Genomic DNA, 17,246 nt, shown 5'->3' on the forward strand with positions numbered 1-17,246 from the left:
TCTTCTGCTTATATCATTTCTACTTTTGATACATGACATTCTAGACTTGAGCATGTTAATTATAAGTACATAAAAAATATGATTAAATTAGGCTTATTACCAGAATGCACATCTTCTAGTCAAGATAAAGTTCTGTATGTATCAAGTCTAAAATTGCTAGGAAGTCTTTTAAGAAAGTATAAAGGAATGCATAACTCTTAAAATTGGTACATTTTGATTTGTGTGAGTTAGAAGGTATTTTAACTAGAGGTGGTAAAAGATATTTCATCACTTTTATAAATGATTATTCAAAATATACATATGTATACCTGTTAAGGACTAAAAATGAGGTTTTGGAGAAATTCAAAATCGACAAAGCAGAAGTTGAAAATCAATTAGATTGTAAGATTAAAATCTTACGAACTAATAGAGAAAGGAAATACTTCTCTACTGATGATTTCTGTGAAGTTTATGGAATTATCCATCAAACAATGGCACCCTATAGTCCACAACAGAATGGAGTAGCAGAAAAGAAAAATAGGACTCTAACAGAAATGGTGAATACATTTTTACTTACTTCTGGATTACCAAAGAATTTATAGGAGAAAACATTAATGATTGCTTGTCATATACTTAACCGTATACCCCATAAAAAGACTAATATCACTCCCTATGAATATTGGATGAAGAGAAAACCTTCTCTTGGATATTTCAAAGTATGGGGATGTAGAACATTAGTAAGATTAACTGATCCTAAAAGACCTAAATTAGGTGAAAAGACAATTGAATGTATTTTCATTGGTTATGCCCAACATAGCAAGGCCTATAGATTTCTAACTATGGAATCTATAGAGACCGTTAGCCAAAATACAATTTTGGAGTCTAACGATGCAGAATTCTTTGAGGATTCATTCTCTAGGAAACGGAAGAATGAAGATACAAACAAGGAGGATCAAGATATAGTACAATCAAACTCAAAAAATAATGAGAGTGTTGAACTAGAAAGAAGTAAAAGGGTTAGAGTAGAAAAATCCTTTGGTCCAGATTTCTATTAATTCTTGGTAGAAGAAAATAGAAATGAAGTTATATATTCTTGTGTGTATATTGAACATGATCCAGTAATTTTTCGAGAAGCCATGAATTCTCGAGATTCTGCCTTTTGGCAAGAAACTATAAATGATAAAATTGCTTCTCTCATGCCTCTCATGAGTAATAAAACATGGGTTTTAACAGATTTACCTCCTGGATTTAAACCTATTGGTTGTAAATAGATCTTTAAGCGAAAGCTTAAAACTGATGGAACCATTGATAAGTTTAAAGCTAGGCTTGTAGCCAAGAGCTTAAAGCAAAAGGAAGGTATAGACTATTTCGATACATATGCTTCAGTTGCTATAATTAGTATAATTAGATTGTTAATTGCTTTAGTATCGATTAATAAACTTGTTATACACCAAATGGATGTTAAAACTACTTTTCTAAATGGAGATTTAGAAGAAGAAGTTTACATGAAACAACCTGAATGGTTTGTTTTGAAAGGCCAGGAAAATAAGATTTATAAACTAATCAAATCTTTATATGGTCTAAAACAAGCTCCTAAACAATGACATGATAAATTTAACCAAAAGATTGTAGAAAATGGATTTAGAATAAATGAATCTGATAAATGTGTTTATTCTAAATTGAAGAATGGACATGATGTTATAATATATTTATATGTTGATGATATGTTAATCTTTGGTGCTAATTCAAGTGTTATATTAGAGACAAATGCTTTCCGATCTTCATGTTTTGATATGAAGGATATGAGCGAAACAAGTGTAATTTTGGGAATCAAAATTGTTAGATCACTTGATTATATTTCTTTAACACAGTCACATTACATAAAGAAAATATTAAAAAAATTCAATCATGAGGATTATAAATCAGTTGCTACCCCATATGATCCTTCTATTAGATTAACTTCTAATGAAGGGAAGTGTATATCTCAATTGAAATACTCTAGTATCATTGGCAGTTTAATGTATGCCATGCAGTGTACTCATTCTGATATAGCTTTTGCAGTTGGTGTTTTGAGTAGATTTACTCATAACCCTGAACAAATTCATTGGAATGTAGTTTCTAGAGTACTTAAGTATTTAAAGGGCACAATGAATTATGCTTTAAGTTATAAGGATTTTCTTGGAGTACTAGAAGGATACACATATGCAAATTGGATTACAGGATCCAATGAGTCAAAGTCCACAAGTGGTTGGATATTTACCTTGGGTGGAGGATCAATTTTATGGGGATCCAAGAAACAGACTGTGATTTCACACTCTACTATGGAGTCTGAATTTATTACTTTAGCAATGGTGGTAGAGGAAGCAAAATGACTTGGGGATTTATTAACAAAGATTCCTCCGTGGCCTAAGACCATATCTGCTATATCAATATCTTGTGATAATGAAACAACATTATCAATGGCTTATAAAGTTTACAATGAAAAGTCAAGGCATATCAGTCTAAGACACAGCTATGTAAGAGAACAACTCATCAAAGGAGTTGTGACTATTAGTTATGTAAAGTCAAAGAAAAATTTGGTTGATCCCTGTACAAAAGGCCTAGGTAGACATGTGGTATGGAAGACTTCCAGGGAGATGGGTTTAAAGCTTTTAAATGAGAGGTAACCTGCAAGTGGAAACCAACTAGACACTAGACCAACATCTAGTCAACTAGTTCAATGGAAAAACACTTGTAGTAATAACCGATTATGCACTTAACTAGTAGAGATAAGATCTCTTGACATCTCAAGGTAGTGCATGTTTGTATGGAGAAACTGACAAAGGGTAGGATTAATCCTTTAATGTGTCTATGCCCTATAAGAAATGCAAGTCATACAATTGCATTTTATTAGATTCACTTATATAAGTGCAAGAAGTGAGGCCGCTTCTGCGAGATTCAAAACTTGTCTCTATTAGAAAAGAAAACTTGGTGGGTGAATATTAAATATTCAACCCAATATTTGATTCCTCTAGTAATGCATATCTTTCCTATTAGAGAAAGGTTGAATGGGTAGATAATTGAGTCACTTTTAGTAACTCAATATATCACACCCATATGAGCTAGCAATTTTGGGGATTTTATGAGACAAATATATATTATTTGTGGAATCACAAAATCACAAGAGACACACAAGAACCAAAAATCGTTGAGCTCTCTCTCCCTCCTAGAAACCGTCATCTCCCTCCCTTGTTCTCTTGGTGTTTGATCCTAGAGGTGGTCCAAGCTCTTGTGTTCTTGGAATTATGGAGAAGATAGCTTGACCGTAGTGGGAACGCAAGGCTTGCGTGGTGCGTGGAACGATCGAGAAAAAGCTATCATCGGTTGGAGGTCTTGCGCTTGTGAGGCTTAGGTAATAATCAATCCCTACTTCGTTCAGTTATTTGAATGACTTCTCTATAGATATTGTGATCCTATTTATGCTTCCGTTGCGATTGCACTTGCGATGCCATCAGTGGCATCAGAGCCTCTTTATTGATGGGGTTGTTTTCAATTTTATTTGTTCAATATAATGTGATGCTCATAAAATTTTTATTCCACTTTGTTTATAGAAAAAATAAAATTTGGGGACTGAGATGCATGGGAAGGAGGGGCCGCGGGCTTCCTGCCTGCGCGCGCCCCGTCCACCGCATGCACCCCAAACCCCCCTCCCTAGCCATGGCTTACCCTCCTTGCACGCCTCATGGCTGCATGCCGCGTGCACGGTTTGGCAGCCCTGCCATGGGTGGTGATGCATATGTGTTTTTGCGCACTTTATGTATGTGATCTTCCCATGTTTATGTGTTTTTTGATTTGGCTGTTCTATGCAACCGTTTTTCAAAAAAAATAATAATAATTCTGGTTTGCTTTATTGGGAAGATCTCTTAGAGAAGATGGGTGAAAATATTCTTTCATTCACCCACCTTCCTCAATATGCATAATGGCTTATGATATTTTTATGGTCTAATAATTTTATTGTAAGCATGTATGTGATTATTTAAGTGAGGGCATGTGATATAACCATTATGTTATAAGTTGTCATGGTAATGGCTATGTGATGCATATGACTATAGTGACACTGGTTGTCATGGTAATGGTCATGTGATGCACATAATCATTATCACATAAGTTGTTATGGTAATGGTTGTATGATGGGTGCATTAGATGCACATGATCATAGTGACTTGGATTGTCATGGCAATGATGTTTTTATGTGTTTTTGATATTTTTCACATAAAATGTTGGAATATTAATTTTTGAGCATCATATGTGTAATTAGGACCATGGTTATGGGATGTAAAATTACATGCATTAGATGTATATGTGTGCTAGGCATGGCATGATTGTGATTTTATATGTAATTTCCTTTATAATCCTCCAGGTAGTCCAATTTTAGTGGATTGGTTTCTTGTTATGTAATTTTATTTATTTGAAAAGGGTTGTAATATTTTTGGCTTAGTTTAAAAATATTTATTGTAACCACTTGGAGACTTTCGTGGATCGTGGATCATTGATCATGGATTATGGATCATGGATCTTGGATCGTGGATCGTGGATCATGGATCAGGGATCTTGTCGGTTCGTTGGAGAGAAGATTGAAGGATGGACTTGCTCACTTGGAGTGTCCAAATTTATTACAGTTTTGGAATTTCCCTGTACTAGTTATTGCATATGCATTATCACACTATATTTGCTATGTGTGGGAGTAACATATGATTGCTCCCATCCATTTTTAATCAAAGTGAGTTTGTCTTAGTTATAAACTCATGTTGATTAAAGATGCTATCCCATAACCATTAGTGTTTTTGTGTTTATTATTTTCATTGGATGGATGTGCTTTTATACATTGGATGTATGTTTATGGTTTATATGCGTTCCCGTTTTTCCTCATTATAATACAAGTGTGATGTGGGAAACCCTAGTTGGTGGGATTCTCATGGCCTTCCTTAGTTGGTGAATGTAGAAATGTCATTGATCCACCCTTGTAGATGCCGATAGGATAATATTTGGGTGAATTGGTGAAATTGTCTGCACTCATCTCACATGTGATAGGTAGAGAATGTCGTCAGTGGTATGTGCACTATGATAATAGGCATTAACCCACAAACACCATAGTTCTCTCCAAAATTAAGAGTAAACACTTGACTTGAGCGTGTGTCAGCCGATAGGAATGGGCATGACACTCAGGTGGCCAAATACATTGGAAGTCTAAGTAACGGACAGAATAGTCCACTCAAGCAAGATGCGAATGATGAACTCCGATAGGCTAAGTCAGGAGCATGAGGTTGATCGTTTCCAATACATGCCCTACAAGCTAGAGGGAAGCTTGGGGTGGGATTGACCATTGATTGTTCTTACCCCAGCTATTTCAATGGTTGTAAATCATGCTAATTAGTAATTTTTGTACATCATGTAGATTTTAAAAATGTCAACCCAAATGAACTATGTCGCCCTTATCAAAGATCATATTTTGACCGGCCCAAACTATGTTGACTGGAGGAGGAACATCAAGTTACTCCTGTCTGCAGAAGGTCTAATATCTGTCCTAAACGAATATGAGTCTGAATTCCCTAATGAGGAGAACCCTGATTCTAAGCCTGCCTATGAGTTATTTCGACAGAAAAACTCTAAGGCAAAACTCCACGTGTTGAGTTCTCTGGAGAAGACCATCGCTGATTCGGTCAAGGATCTGTACTTGACCAAGAACATGATGGAGGAGTTGAAGGAGATGTATGGGAGAAAAGAATGACATGCCCATCATCAACTGGTGACACTGCTCCATAGCACGAAGATGGCTCAAGATACTCTGGTTATTGACCATCTCATGAAAATGAGGAACTTGTTCCTAGATCTGGAGAGCCTTGGGACATCCTTCAAGCTGAATTATAAGATGGATGTCATCTTCTAATCTGCCTCAGGAGATCTACAGATCGTTTATTGTCAATTACAACATGAATAAACTTTCCGTAGAACTCCCTGAGCTGGGCAACATGTTGCAAGAAGTGGAAGCTGCATCCAAGAAGCAGAAAGTGGAGGTCTTAACTACAGAGGACAAGTCTTCTTCCTCAAAGCTCAAGGGCAAGAAGAAGAAGAAGAAGGCTAACAAGGGCAAAAACCCTAAGGTTGGTGATAAGGAAATTCAGAAGAACAAGAGCAAGGGGACTTATTTCTATTGTAAGAAGGACGGACATTGGAAGAAAGAATGTCGTGCTTTCCTTGCTGCTAAAAAAAAGAAGCAGGAAGAAGGTATTTCTGAAACCTTGGTCTTTTATGAGTCTAATTTGTCAGAGGAACCTACTAACACATGGTTGGTGGACTCGGGGTCTACCACCCATATTTGTAACTTGTTGCAGGGGTTCAAGCTGACAAGAAGATTGGGTATGGATGAAGTTCGATTGCGAACAGGTACGGGTGCTGAGGCCGTTGGAGATTTTACATTATTTTTTAGTAGTAGTACTTTAGTTTTGAGAGATTATTTTTATGTTTCTCATTTTAGGAGGAATATTGTTTCTGTTAGTAGGCTTATTTTGGATGGTTATACTTTCCTTTTTGGTAATAAGTTAACTATTCAGTTGAACAATTCTTTTATTGCTTCTGGCCTACTGGATAACGGATTATATCTCTTAAAATTGGTACTAGAGATAAATGAGATCTCCAATAATTTTTTAAAAGGAAAATCAGCCCAAGATAATTCAACATATCTTTGGCACTTGAGGTTAGGTTATATTGGAGTAGAAAGGATAAACAGGTTGGTGAAGGATGGGCCTTTAGAATCATTGAAGGTAGAACCTTATCCAACCAGTGAGTCCTGTCTATAAGGAAAGATGACCAAGAAACACTTCTCTAACAAGGGAAGAAGAGCCAAAGCTATGTTAGAATTGATACACTCAGATGTATGTGGACCCATTAACATTCAGGCGAGGTATGGTTACGAATACTTCGTGATCTTCACTGATGACTACTCTCGTTATGGTTATATTTACTTGATGCACCGTAAGTCGAAAACTTTTGATAAATTCAAGGAATTTTGAGCAGAGGTTGAAAAACAGTTGGGTAGTTGCATCAAGTGCCTTCGATCTGATCAAGGAGGAGAGTACTTATCAGATGAGTTCAGGGTCAATCTGAAAGAAGTTGGGATCATAACCCAGTTGACTGCCCCAGGAACACCTCAACAGAACGGAGTTTCAGAAAGGAGGAACTGAACCTTATTGGACATGGTTCGGTCCATGTTGAGTTATTCGGAACTGCCATTGAGTTTTTGGGGTTTCGTAATGAAAACTGCCATCTATATACTGAACAGGGTACCAACGAAGTCTGTGACCAAAACACCTTTTGAGTTGTGGTATCGGCGTAAGCCTAGTCTTCAACATCTTAAGGTGTGGGGTTGCATAGCACATGTAAGGAAACAACAGACGGATAAGTTGGAATCCCGAACAGATAGATGTTATTTCTTGGGATACCCTAAGACTACAATAGGCTATTACTTCTATGACCCTGTTAATCAGAAAGTCATAGTTAGTAAGCATGGGATTTTTCTTGAGGATGACACGATCTCACCGAGATCAGATCAATTGGTCATTAAAGAAATAACTAATGACCAAGTACCCTCTGCGCCAATAGAGGTTCTAGTTGACATACCCACAGTTGAGCAACAGCCTCAAGAGCCTAGGAGGAGTGGGAGGTCTATCAGACCACCAACTCGGTTGAACCTTCTCACTTAGGAGGATCAAAAGGTGGAAGAATTCCACATGGTGTCTGATTGTTCAGAAACAGAAATTTATACTTACGCTGAGGCTCTTAAGGATGTTGACTCAATAAAATGGCAGGAAGCTATGCGCAGTTAAATAGATTCCATGGATTCTAACCATGTCTGGACTCTTGAAGATTTACCAGAAGGGGTAAAACACATTGGGTGTAAATGTATCTACAGGAGGAAGAGAGGTATGGATGGAAAGGTGGAACATTTCAAGGTAAGGCTGGTGGCAAAGGGATACAAAGAGGGTGTTGACTATGATGAAACCTTCTCACCTGTAGCGATGATTAAATCCAAACGGATTCTATTGTCGATTGCTGCATACCATGACTATGAAATTTGGTAGATGGATGTACAAACCGCTTTCCTTAACGGTTATCTTGATGAGGTCATATACATGAATCAGCCAGAGGGTTTTGTCTCTCCAGGAGAGAAAAACAAGGTATGCAGGTTGTTGAGGTCTATTTATGGACTAAAACAAGCTTCCAGATCATGGAACGTCCATTTTGATCAAACTATCAAGGATTTTCAGTTTGAACAAAACATTGATGAGCCATGTGTGTATAAAAAAGTCTGTGGGAGTGTCGTCTATTTCCTAGTCCTATATGTAGATGATATATTTCTCATTGGGAATGATGTGGAGTTACTTTCATCTGTAAAGATGTGGTTATCCAAAACATTCTCAATGAAAGATTTGGGTGAAGCCAGCTACATCCTAGTAATTAAGCTTGTGAGAGATTACAAGAAGAGGATGTTGGGATTCTCATAATCCACCTCCATTGACAAAGTGCTTGAGAGGTTCAACATGCAGGATTTGAAGAGAGGTAATGTGCCTCTCAGACATGGAATCGGTTTATCCAAGTCACAATGTCCTCAAAGTTCTGAGAAAATTAAGGCTATGAAGAGAGTTCCTTATGCTTCGGCAGTAGGAAGTCTGATGTATGCCATGTTGTGTACCAAGCCAGACATTTGTCATGCCGTAGGGATTATGAGTCGATATCAATCCAATCTAGGACAGGAGCACTGGACAACTATCAAGGGGATCCTCAAGTACTTAAGGAGGACCAAAGATTACTTCCTTGTATATTGTTGTGATCAGTTGTCAATAGTTGGATATACAGATTCGGATTTTCAAACTGATAAGGATGACAGAAAGTCTACCTCTGGGATGGTTTTTATGATTGGTGGGGGTGCAGTGATTTGGGGGAGTACCAAACAAAAGTCAACAGCTGATTCCACAACAGAAGCTGAGTACTTGGCAACTAGTGAAGTAGCCAAGAAAGGTGTCTGGTTCAAGAAATTCTTGATAGACCTAGGGGTGGTGCCTGAGCTAGTGGAGCGACCCATACAATTGTTATGTGACAACAAGAGAGCTATCGCACAAGCGGAGGAACCAGGAGCTCATCAGAGAAACAAGCATGTGGAGCAAAAATATCACTTGATTCGTGAGATCATTCAGCATGGTGACATAGCTATAGCTAAAGTTGACACTTCAGATAACCTATCTAACCCCATGACTAAGGCATTGCCTCCTAGTGTTTTTGAGAAACATGTTGGAAATATGGGGGTGAAGTCCATGGGTGACTGGCACTGATGTACAAAACTCATTCTATTTGAATTAATAAATTATTGTTTTGATTGGCATGATCAGTTGTTGAGCTCAGTTATTGTCCTTAGGTATTTATACCTAAAACTGTTCACCACTCGAGATGGGACTGGACATCCCGTCCAGCATGGTGGTCACATTGTGTGTGCTTAGGGAGGTTACTTTTTCAAGACACAAATGTGAGTGTACATATGGTGTGTACATTGGACTGGATCATTGAGAATTTCACATGTGGTGTACTGTCAGTGTATAAAGAAAATGAAATTCTCTTAAGAAGTTCACGATTGGTCACTTGACCTGAGGGGTCCTTATCGACGCATTCACATGTTGAGAGTTTTGGTATACCAACGGTTGATGTCTCTCTCTGACTATATATCGGTGCGCTGGATTCTCAGTGTCTGACTGTATTCGAAAGAGATGCCCAACATGGAACCCACAGCCCATACATTGGGAATATGTTGAGGAGAGTATTCTATACAGGATTGGACCCAAATCCGGATCCGGTAGCATCTTCAAAATGTTTTGAAATGTTTTTAGTTATATATATAAGAAACGTTATCTATTTTCTTGAACATTTTGTTTGAAATGTTTTCTGTTGGTCCAATCAAGGTAATTGAATCTCTCGATCGTGTAACGGTTCATTGAGGATTGACAGTCTCGTACACATGCCTTATATTGAACCATGCAACATTATTTTGTGGGGGACTGATGCATGTTTTAACTACTTACCTTGGGCCTAGGTTATTACATCTGCTTAGCATCTTCGATGTTGTATTTCTTAGAAGCTGAGTGGAATCCCATTGCGATCCTACCCGTTTCCTTTCAGTTCCATTCATCTATGTAATAACGGTTGATTGTGATTCCCTTTTCATGATCCTCTTGTAAGATTGGATCTTACAGTAGGATGGAGGAGATTGTTAGAAAAGGAAACTTGGTGGATGAATATTGAATATTCAACCCAATATTTGATTCCTCTAGTAATGCATATCTTTCCTATTAGAGAAAGATTAGATGGGTAGATAATTGAGTCACTTTTAGTAACTCAATATATCACACCCATATGAGCTAGCAATTTTGGGGATTTTGTGAGACAAATATATATTATTTGTGGAATCATAAAATCACAAGAGACACAAAAATAAAAAATTGCAGAGCTCTCTCTCCCTCCTAGAAACCGTCCTCTCCCTCCCTTGTTCTCTTGGTGTTTGATCCTAGAGGTGGTCCAAGCTCTTGTGTTCTTGGAATTGTGGAGGAGATAGCTTGATCGTGGTGGGAACGCAAGGCTTGCGTGGTGCGTGGAATGATTGAGAAAGAGCTATCATTGGTTGGAGGTCTTGCGCTTGTGAGGCTTAGGTAATAATCGATCCCTGGTTCATTCAGTTATTTGAATGACTTCTCCATCGATATTGTGATCCTATTTACACTTCCGTTGCGATGCCATCAGTCTCTAAGGCACTTATGAAAACCTAAGATGAAAGCACAAGGCCATAAATGTGCAGGTATTATTGAAACTATGTTCAAGTAAGTCATATGTCTAATATATTAGATTTATCGCTATAAAATTCTAAGTTCAAGGCTACGGCTACTTTGATTTTGACAAGTACTAATATATTCTGATAACATAAAGGTTCAAGTCGAAAGACACATTTATGTAAGTATGATTTAAAGATACAGAGAGGCTATTGACTGAGACTCAATTATTTTAAAAATTGAAAAAAAATGATGGAATTTTTAAAATAATAGATGTGGGATTTTAGTCCCACATTGGTTATGGAGAAGTGTTTCCTTTGGTTTATATATGATTGTGAGCTATTAGCACATGTTATGTTTGGAAAAGATTATACGGTACACTTGCGAGCGAGGACGGTGACCGTCCGAGCGCGAGCACGTGCGCATGCGTAAGGGGCAATGTGGTGCTTTGATGGCACACTTTGCACTGCGCATTGTCGCAATATGTCGCCTTAATCTTTTCAGGATCGACGTTGTCTGATCAAAGGGTGCTTAGGTTCAATCCGACCGTTGGATTTGTGGCTGATCAAAGGGGGGGTGCAACCCTTGGTTCAATGTTGAGCCCAATGGTTTCAGTCCACATGTACAGCCATGAGAGCCCAGCCCAATAGACATGACCTATCAAGGATCAAGCCATATGAGCCAATGGGTGTGACCCATCCGAACAAGCCTTGTGGGCCTATAAATGGGCCACAGATTCTCTCAGTTCAGGACATTAAAAAAATCTTTGATAGTTCAAGTGATTACTGTCTCTGCAACTAGTAATTAGTACAGCCTGATTTATCTTAGGAGGCAGGTTTGCTACAACCCTTTGCAGGAATAGGAGGGTGCAAATACTGTCTAAAGGACAGAATGACCTCATTCGACTCAGGCCATCTTTTTGTGTTCTTCCTTTTTTTTATCCCAGTTTTCTAACAGTTCAAATAGCTAGCTTCCAAACTCCAGCCGAGTGGAGGTCCTGGGGTGTTGTTATGGTCCTCCAAATATCACCTAAAAGTGACATATGGTTCCTGAGATCTAAGGTGTCGCTTAGCAGCAGGTTTCCTTAGAGAAAACCAGTCTGGTAGTAATCTAGGGTTTTGATTTCCTGCTCACCTTTTTCTCATACATTCCGCCATGAAAGCGAGAGAGAGAGAGAGAGAGAGAGGTTTACCTGGATAGTAGAGGAACAGCAGCGATGAGCTTAGCCAGGCACGATGAGAGCTTGGCAGGGTACTTTGCCATTCTTGAGAGCTTGAGGTGAGAAGGCGATGAGAAGGTACTGTTGAGAGTCGAGAGATGTGTTATTTCCATGATGATGGATGTTGCAGGTTGGAGCATTTCGAATAGAGAGAAGGGTTTTCAGAAGAGCTACATATGTTGAAACCTATCGGGCAACACTTTTGATTAGAGGGCTTTCCTTCATGTAAAATCGTGTAACAGTTTTTTGTCTTGGACCACAAAACAGCCATAACAAGAAAAAATTGCTATTACAAAAACGTTATTCTAATCATAAATTGTTATAAATTTTGATTTTTGTTATAAAAAACATCTGAAACAAAATAGGTTTATCAAACGCTTTTTCTATGCCATTTATGTGTTGGGAACATTATTGGCACAAAAACAACACGTTATCAAACTGTGCCCAAGTGTATATGTTTTGGAGGAAGAATAATAGTTTCAAATAAATAGAGTGGAATCCGTAATCAATCTTATCAACAGAAACAATGATCATAGATGTAGGACCCACTTGATAATTTTACGAGAAATAGTTTTTGGTGTTTTTTCTTTTCGAGAAACAGAAAAATACTTAAAAACGTTTAATAACAAAGTGTTTTTTGTGAGTGTTTTTAGAAACATAAATAAAAAATTATGCTCCTTGAAAGACTTTTGACAGAACATGTCCACTCGTTCTGTGCTGAAAAGTACAAAGTTGTGCCCGATAAAAACACCCATATTCACGATACGCACGCCTCTAGCCTCTCTCTCACCTCTCAACTCTCACCTGACGGTTTGGGAGAGCCATTGAAACTTTACAACGGTCCTTCGATCTGCAACGACGCTACAACCTACAACTCATCTTGGAGGTAAGATCGACATCCAACTCTATCCCTTTCTTTCTCTCACTCTATATCTTCCTCTCTCTCTCTCTCTCCTCTCTCTCGCTCGCGCTCTGTGCGATATGGTTCATAGAAACCCTAAGAACCATGGTTTCTGTGTTCATCCATTGGAGTGAACTGAAAGTCGTGGTTCTTAGGGTTTCCCACTTGAAATCTACATATTCAAGGAAAGAACCCTGATTTCATTATCTATTGATTTTATTTTTTCCTTTCTTGGTCATAATTTTTCTCTAATACATTTTCCGTTGGACATTTCTTTCCCTGTGGTTGCAGTAAAAGTAAAAGGCAACGATTTCTTCTATGATAGCCCATTACTGCTATAAGGTACTGATTTAATCTTCCATCGATTGTTCCTGCTGTGTTTGTTTAACTGTTAGTTCTCGGTATACTGTTCAAGTGGGATTTCGTCTGAAAGTATTTGATTTAATGACCTGTGGTTCCCCTCTTTTCACCTTGCTTTCAGCCTGGTTTAATTCCTCACCTGAAACTGATTTAGTAATCAGATCAGGGTGAGACTTCAGGGCATTCAAGGCCTCCCTAGTACTGACCTTCGGACAAGTTATTGGGTTGATCAGAGCTATTACTCTGAAGTTATTAAAAATATATTGTTTCTGTCCTGTGTTCTATTTCAGACTCGAGTTTTTTTGAATTAATTCTAATCTATCCTTTAGATCTGAGTTATACTTTGGGATTTGAATTAGACAACCAAGAAGGGAAATCAAATTGAATATTAGGATGATTTAACCCTCTTATTTTGTTTACTTTGAATCTCCTAATTTTTTATTTCCCAACATCAGATTTGTTATTGCTTCAATTACATTTAATCTGAGGATTGGGTCATTACTATTTTTTGAAGAGCGCCTATTCTATTTATCTATGAGTGATTGTTAAAGTCTCACCTTCATCTGAGAAAGTTGACATTTGTTGACTTTTTGAGTTGGGTTTGCTTGGGATCTTGTAAGGGAGGTGTTTAAACTTTACCTATAGCCCCCCTCCCCCCTCCCCCCTCCCCCCTCCCCATAAGTTGCTAGAATTGATAGAACACTGAAGTAGAAGAAAGAGAAAGAAGAAGATGAGATAAGGAATGGGAAATAGGACTTGATATTACCACCAAGCCCATGGTTAGATTCACCAAATTGTTGTCAAGCTACTTGGGATCTTCTGGCCAATACTATTAAGGGCTTGTTACTTTACTTTAATCCTAAGAAGTTTATCATTTATGATCAGTCAGTTTGAGAGTTAGAACTGAGTTCAAATACAGAAAAGTTCAGAACAAGCCCATTTGGTAGGAAACTTTGCTTTGCTATGCAATGCAATCCAGTCAAATTATGTAAGATTTGGCAATGCATGCTTGACAGGCCAAAGCCTGTGCTTTTGCTTGAGCTTGAGCTCTGCATATGATCCCATTTGACCTCTCATCTTTAAGATTCAAAAAGTGTATGGGCATGGCCCACACCTACTCATTGATGGAGTAGGAGACGGACTCCTTGTTTCACTTTCTTGTTTGAAGTGCTCTACATGCTATAGATATTGGGTTAAGAGTCTAACGTACAATGTGCTTTTTTAGGGAGGAAGGTAAAAGCAAAACAACAAAGTTGAATGAGGGAAGTAGAAATTGGCACAGGGAGGAGAGATTACGTTTCCATTTACCCTGCCTTGGTGATGGTGAACTGTATTCCCCTTTCCAAAAGATGTAGGATATATGTTATTTAGATGGTGATTTTTTTGGGATACTTATTTAGATGGTGATTAACTACTTATTAGTGCAAGTATTTCCATTTCGATAGATATTGGGAACTATATGAACATGATATTGCATAAGTAGATGTTCCGTCTCCTGAAATTCCCCCTCTTTGCTGTAATGGTTTGTCTTTAATTCCCCCTCATTACTGCTTCATTTTAGTTGCTTGATAGGATGATTCAAACTTGATTCGGGGTCTTTAATCCCCCCTCATTACTTCTTCATTTTACTTCATAGCTTTCTTTCTATCTATCTAATACAACTTAATTTTCTGAATTTCCATTTGAGGTTTATGAAAGTTGTGTAACAAATCTATGTTTTTATATATATATATATATATTTAAAACCCCAATTAAGCAACGCAACAACAATCATGTTCTTCCTTCCACTCAGTTATTCTATTGAGTAAATTACAAAATTGTTGTTAAGGGACTTACTTTTAACACAGTAAATTAATTAAGAATACTCTAACCTGTGTCCCTTAATCAATGAGTACTGAATGGGTCTTTAGCTCAAATTGGTAGAGCACTTGGAACATGAGCAGGTTCCAAGGGGATGGTGGTTCGAATCTACCAAGGCCATTTTTATTCAATTATTCATAGCATAGTTAGTTATAGATTAATCCACACAAGAACCCAATTTTAATGGCATCTTTGAAATTTGACACATTTTTATAATTACTTTGCTTATGTTAATGAGATATTTTAATTTCATGCCAAAGCTGGTAAGAGAGAAGAGGATTTTATAAGCAATGTTTCTGTATAATTTAGAAGGAAATGACATTATTGAAGTTAGTGATATTGTCTCATTCAATTGTCTTTTGGAAACATTTCCAAAATAGGTTTACCAGCATAGTTTCGGAAAAAACTATTCTGCTATTTCTTAGTACAGGATTTTGAATGTAAGAAAAAAAAGGTAATTTACACATACCACCCTTGAGGTTTGACGAAAGGATAATTTTACCCCCTAGTTTTGGAAAATTTTACATACCCCTCGACGTTTGCAAACGGTAACAAATAAGTCAATTCCGTCAGTTCATGACTAACAATGTTAAAATTTTAAAGTGAACTGACAAAATTGCCCTTGTAAGGGGAAAAAAAAAACCTACAACTCATCTTCCCCAAATCGTTTGGGGGAAGATGAGTATTCTTCTTCAGGTGAAGCAGGCATTTAAGCTATGAAGTTCTGCTAGTTCGTAGATGATTTTACCGAATAGCCATCCTCATCAACACCTTCTAATATCTCAATAGAACAGCTTACCCCATCACCGAACAACAACCCTAGATCTGGACAACATATTCCATAAAAAGCTCTGTAGATCTAGTACCTCCATCGTTCCCATCAAACCTTTGTCTTCCAATTGGCGATGAGGCTGGAGATTTTGAGAAAGGGGAAGATTAGTTGGCAAAACATTAGAGTACTTGAAGACGCAAACAAAAGATATTAGAATTGGGGGTGTGAATGTTGCCTTCAACCTTGGACCAAAACACAACCAACGGAGATGGAGAGTCTTACTAATGAAGTACTTCGTTCATATGAAGCCCATTCGAGCTGAAACTTCAAAGTAAGAGTCGGAAGATACTACTCTCTTGATTGCTTCTAAGAATCACTAAGTCAACAGGTGGGGAGAGAGAGAGAGAGAGAGAGAGAGAGAGAGATTATAGTCTAATATCAAATCTGGCGGCAAGTTATGAACCACTTTGGTTCTCTAAATGGGAGAGGGTTTCAGATCTCTGCTTTCGGGGTTTGATTCGTCTGTGAAGGAACAATCTATGCCCGGCCTTTCAACCAGTGATGGCTTGTCGGTATTCAAAGTTAATCAGTCCAATAGTGCCACAGGTTGCTGGAAAATAAAGTGAACAATAGCAAAAAACTTAAAAAAAATATGGGTAAGTGTAATCGAGACTTAGGAGAGATCAAACCTGGGAAAATAAGATTAGAAGAAAAGATGAGAGAGAGAGAGAGAACCTCGCACCAATTATCACGCCCTACCCATAGTGAGAGCACTTCAATCAATTTTCTATTTCAAATCTGTTTATCGATTACAAGCATACTCATATTTAATGTTGTAAAACTAAGTAATGGATCCTCTCCTTTTTCAAACCCTAATTGATTTGGATCGATCCAGCAGTCCTAGGCGACAACAAATCTGGAATTTATGATGTTCCCTACCTGCAACTCGTCTTCTCCAAATCGTTTGGGAAAGATGAGTTGCAGGTTTTTTTTTTTTGTTTTCTTACAAGGACAATTTTGTCAGTTCACTTTAAATTTTTAACGTTGTTGGTCATGAACTGACGGAATGGGCTTATTTGTTATCGTTTACAAACCTCACGGGTACGCAGAATTTTCAAAAACTAAGGGTAAAATTATCCTTTCCTCAAACCTTAGGGGTGGTATGTGTAAATTACCCTAAAAAAAATTCGAAACTAAAAGGAAAAACTCCCCGCCCCTTGCTAGTCGAACCATCGAACCCTAGCCGACACCCGACGGTGAGATAACCCCTTCCCCATTCATCTTCTTCATTCCCGATTCCCCTGCTCC

The sequence above is a fragment of the Telopea speciosissima genome, chromosome 6 (assembly GCF_018873765.1).
Source record: "Telopea speciosissima isolate NSW1024214 ecotype Mountain lineage chromosome 6, Tspe_v1, whole genome shotgun sequence".
NCBI lineage: Eukaryota > Viridiplantae > Streptophyta > Magnoliopsida > Proteales > Proteaceae > Telopea > Telopea speciosissima.